The 5,678-nt window shown below is 32.7% G+C and overlaps 1 long non-coding RNA gene across 1 annotated transcript; it reads left to right on the top strand.

Annotated features, from left to right (window-relative positions):
* Window positions 1–298: 298 nt before the first annotated feature.
* Window positions 299–3,873, top strand: LOC138309021 (uncharacterized). Its single transcript, XR_011206183.1, has 3 exons — window positions 299–580; window positions 3,199–3,301; window positions 3,762–3,873. It is a non-coding gene; the product is annotated as an uncharacterized lncRNA (long non-coding RNA).
* The last annotated feature ends 1,805 nt before the right edge of the window (window positions 3,874–5,678 follow it).

Below are 5,678 nucleotides of genomic sequence, written 5' to 3'. Positions count from 1 at the left end.
CTTTTTTAAAATGTATCATATTCCCTTTGTTATATACAGATTATTTTAATCTCAGCTGTTAAGTTGTCCATTTGGTACTTACTGTAATATGGTACCACGTGTACATGTACATATTGATGTGTATTGGGGAAGCTTCCGGGTAGGCGCGTGGTCAATATCCAAAAATTGCCTTTCGGCCATGTCCGGTGTCTCTCTCTATTTGCCCCCAGGTATCATCACACCTGTAACAGATAAACATACACCTGTAATGTATAAGCAAATAGATATTAGGGTTTTATGTGCTAGTGGCGACCACCAGGTGGGGCTATCAGAACGAGACCGACCTCAGTTCGAGACAGGTCAGTGGGACTAGCAAGACGCTAAACTTCCGGTAGTCGTTCTCAGCTCAAAGGAACAATGCATAAACAAGTGTTCTTTATCCTACTGGTTTGTGCTGCCGGGTACATAATAGCACAAAACCGTGATATTTACCGCCAGGCCGGCCAACAGAATACTGACGTCATTCGGGAGGTCTATGTCCCCATCACCCGTCCTGGAAGCCGAAATATTGGCCCTTTGGTTGATTACGTTCTACTTGGCGGTAAGTTCCTTATATATTCTTTTTTTTTAATTCAAAACACTTTATTTCCCAGAGATATATATTTAGTTGCAAGCTGCCAATGGGAACTAATTTTGTGATTTATGCAGTTTCTTGCAGTGTGACGCTTCAAATATTTTTTTCATCTAACAGATTTTGTAATTTTATTATAGTCGTTTAGTCGTTTCGTTTTACGTTTTTTTTTTTTGTTTTTTTTTTGAGTTAAGAAGCACTGTAATGTTTCCCCGATTGCCGTCAAAGCAATTCCGATGTATTATACCCAAAAATGTTCTTTTCTTGGTAACATGACGCTTTAATGCTTTACATAAAAAAGGCGTTACAAACAAAATGGTATATGTTTTATGTATTTGATTACTTATGAAGCGCTATAATGTTCATGTTTTTATTTGCTAGTTAAAGATCTTCCTTATTGCGTAACTTTACTTTACAATTTTACTTTTTCCTTCCAAATTTTATATCCGATAGCTTATGTAAAATATAAATACATTTCCTTTTACTTAAAGAGCATTTTCTCTTTTATATATTGTTTTGCATTTAGATATTATATGTATATATATGATAGTTTTCCTTTTGAAGCCTGAATGCATTTGTTACTATTCAAAATTTGGCTAAAACAACAAATTCAAACAATATCGTATTTTATTAAATAAATCCAAACGTTTGTGTGTATATTTTTAAGGGGTATTTATAATGTTTTCCAATACATTTGGACATTATTCTCCCCCTCCCCTCCAATTTGTATTGTTTTTTTTTTCTTAATATGAAATGTCTCGTATTCTCTAATTTTGGTGAATCAATATGAGAAAAAATTATTGTAAACCAACTAAACTTCTACTTTTTCTCTGCGAATTTATCTCGCGATTCTGACCGTATAGCTTCAACTTTAGGTGTATTTTGGCGGCGATTTATTTTCACGATTTATTATTGCCCGCTAAATGTAATCACACGCGCGAAAATAAGTTGGATTATATTATCACAGGGATCTTACACGAACATTTTTAACCAACAGTATACATCGTGCCAGGTCCCTGTGTACATTATGGCAATTCTATCTTTGCATATTAGGTATCCATTGAGACTTCATTATTTTGTGAGCGCAATTCACGTCGTTTCCTCCAAAAATAATGACGTTACAATCGCAAACACATGACGTCACAATCAATACCTACCCTCAAAGATATATACAGAATAAGTATTATTCTCACCGTCCTGTTTTAAAGATTACATGTTTAATTTAACCAAAAATATGATACATTAACAATGAACAAATCACTAATCATTTGTCCACATTCAATTTTTTCTTGGGGGGGGGGGGGGGATTTTATTGTTGCTTTTTTTATTGTTGCTTTTTGAAATGATTGGATATATTAAGGATTCTACATTACCGACATATGTTCATCTATTAAAATCAGAAGCAGATAAATTAGTACAAAATTTAGTTACTTTACACTATCACCGTCATTGAAAACTTCAATGTTTCTTATTTTATTTCAGTATAAAAACATCTTAAATAACTAATTGCATCCCAAAAAAAAACTCCAAGACACTATGCCCTATATGGAATGAGCTGATTACTCAGACAACGGAATGAAAAAAAAATATATGTATTTTTTTCCTGTTTTTAAATGTAGGCATAAACGATAAGGAAATAAATATTGTCTAAATGATAAATATTACGTTCTGTTGGTAGTGGAGCATCTTTAATAATTTATCATTGATTGATTTCAATATATTTTGTTTTAATTATTGATCTCGATTATAATTATTTGAAGAATTATATATGTCATTGATAATAAGAACTAATTTATTTTATTACAAACTTTGATGTAAAGTTTATTTAGTTTTCAAGATTTTTGACAGTTACAGCATTTGCCATTCGTATTTGTTGTGTCTTTCCTTCTTTGAATATTTTGTGTTTTCCCATAGTTTAACTGTCTTTTTCCACTTACTTTGAATATTTAGTTTTTATTTTCCTACTGTCGGCCGTCATTTCCTTACTTTGAATATTTTTTCCTGCAATTTAACTGTCTTTTTCTTACTTTGAATATTTTTTGTTTGTATATCCTACTGTCGGACTGTCTTTTTCATTCTTTGAACATTTGTTTTTTTTATTTCCCTACAGTTGTGATGTCTTTTTCTTACTTTGAATATTTTGTTTGTATATCCTACAGTTGGACCGTCTTTTCTTTACTTTGAATATTTTGTTGTTTTTTCCCGACAATGGGAATATCTTTTTCTTACTTTGAATATTTTGTTTTGTATTTTTGGACTTTCTTCTAAATGAATGCTGCGAATTCATACTACCGAAGAGATGAAGGTAAAAGGTTTGTATTTTCGAGAAAAAAAATTAAGGCGCGTATAACAAATTAAATAGTAAAATTAGAAGTAGCTCGTCTAAATAATGGTTTGTTTAAAACGTTGTGGGATTTAGATAACTTTTTGTTTTTTTACTTGTCTTTTTCTTACTTTGAATATTTTGTTTTTTATTTCCCTACAAGTGGGATGTCTGCTTCTTACTTTGAACATTTGTTGTTTTTTGTTTCCCTATAATTGGGATGTTTGTTTCTTACTTTGATTATTTTGTCTTTGTTTCCCTACAGTCGGACTTTCAGTTCTCTACTTTATCTTCTGTAACGGCACTGGGGACATCATTGTCTAAATGAATGCTGCGAATTCATACTACCGAAGAGATGAAGGTAAAAGGTTTGTATTTTCGAGAAAAAAAATTAAGGCGCGTATAACAAATTAAATAGTAAAATTAGAAGTAGCTCGTCTAAATAATGATTTGTTTAAAACGTTTTGGGATTTAGATAACTGTTTTGTTTTTAGCAAACACAAATCTCAATTTCAACTGAACAACTTAGATGTCAGGACAAATGCGGGCATTAAAAAGGACAAAAAAGGCCTCTGGTAAATAAAAAATAAACCCAAATTTAATAAAATGAAAATAAATAGATGAAATACAATAATTATTGATAATTGATAAATAATGATTATTAGTTTAAAATAAATCATGTTATTCGAGTTGTCTATCTTTGAACAGCGTAGCATTGGTCACGAAATTTTAAGCAACATTTCTGTTGTTGCTTTTCTAAGGTGATTTAAAACAAAGATTTGTATTTTTGAAATGATTGATATTTCACAACGTGTTGCTTTTTTGCAGGTCCGGTTCATCGCCTTACGTCGTAGCTGTGGACATTTCGCCTGGCTCACTTTCCTAGAATTCCAGTCGATATTTATGATTGAATATTATATATAACTTGGGTGTCGTTTTACTTTTTGTTTGTTTATTTGTTTTTTCACAAGTTGGTTTTATACCACACCCGAACGATTTTCATCCACAATTTAACTAGACATATGTGTTCATAAACTACAAAAAATGACGAATTAGATTTACCGAAATAAAAAAAATAGAATTTAGCTCTATATGGATTCTGCTTAATGCTATCAATGCAAATATGCAAGTTAAAAGTTTTACAATTAGGATTTTAAAAAATAGCTTAAAGACTGATAAATGAGAATCATTTTTTCCTTCCCTCTACCAGTGTTCAACCACACGCATCGACATAATCATGGGTTGTCTCAGAAACGATTTTGAAACATAACAATTCATTCATTATCACATATTCATGTTTAACTTGTATTGTCCGCTATAATATACCCACAGATCGTATAACCCATACATTCACGAAATATCGGAGAAGTTTAAATTGCCGATATCAAATTTTACGCTACTTCTAAATCCGAGATAAGAAGAAAAATGTCTCATCAGAGTTTAATAAATTGATTCGATGTATCACTAATACTTGCATAATTCATTATCGGCACCATTCGGGGTTTATCGTACTAGGAATTAGAATTATAACACACGTCATTTACTGGTATTTATACTGTTGTTAAATTTTCAACATTTTTCTGATGTAAGACTACCATATGAGTATTATCGACAGTAACAATAAAATCGTATTGTAGTAACAATGTCTTGGTCTACTTTAACATAAAATCTGTTTTCTCTAAATACTTATATGCTTACATTCGCCTAAATATATCTATAGACAGCTCACACGCGCTAGACAATGACGTGACGTCATTTCTACATGCGGTGTCTATTGTTGACGACGTCATTGATTTTGAGGCATTGCCAGTGGCGTAGGAAGATGAAACGTAATGGGGGGGGGCAAAGGTCCTCAATATTTTGTTACCCCCCCCCCCCCCCCCCCCGCCGCACCTACAGCAGGAGATTAATTCAACTCCCAACTATATATACTTTATGTACATTTTTCATATATCAGTAAATCTAATCCTAGTGGACATTTATAGACAGTGGGGTCGCTAAAAAGAAATTAACGAATACGCAAATTGGCCAAATTAGCGTGTTAGCGCCGAAGGCGCGAGATTTTTGGTGTTTTAGGTGTCTGAGGGTGACCCCCGGGAAAAAAATATTGTAATTTAGAATGGCTGAGATGAGTTTTACAATGCATTTTGATGAATTTGCGACCGCCCGAAAGCGCGAGATTTTGGTGTTTTGGGGGGTCCGAGGATCTTCCCCCGGAAAAAAATTACGATAAGAATGGCTGAGATGAATTTTACGATGTATTTTAATGATTATAAAGCGTTCTTAACATGGTAATTTTTCGATTTAAAGACTTGCATTTAGAAATGATAACTGTGTCGTCAAAACATTATGCAACCCTACTCGTAATATACCGGCTTCACACCATCGGCACATGGTTGTGTTTGTGTAACATAAAAAATCGTATTGTTTTTAAATAGTAATTAGAATCCTTTAATTGTAACTGTGTAATGAATTTTGACTATTTAAGGTTTGATATTATGTGCTTGAACGTGTTAGGAAATGCTTGGTCTACTTTTTAACATAAAATCTGTTTTCTCTAAATACTTATATGCTTACATTCGCCTAAATATATTTATAGACAGCTCACACGCGCTAGACAATGACGTGACGTCATCATTACATGCGGTTGACGACGTCATTGATTTTGAGGCATTGCGACGTTCCTATGATGGCCGCGCTTTGAAATTTTTTCTGTAAAACTGTAAATCATGTTTCGTTAAGGTA

Source organism: Argopecten irradians, chromosome 15 (genome assembly GCF_041381155.1).
Source record: "Argopecten irradians isolate NY chromosome 15, Ai_NY, whole genome shotgun sequence".
NCBI classification, from domain to species: domain Eukaryota; kingdom Metazoa; phylum Mollusca; class Bivalvia; order Pectinida; family Pectinidae; genus Argopecten; species Argopecten irradians.
The sequence above is the reverse complement of the archived record's forward strand: the minus strand, read 5'-3'. Positions and strand labels throughout refer to the sequence as shown.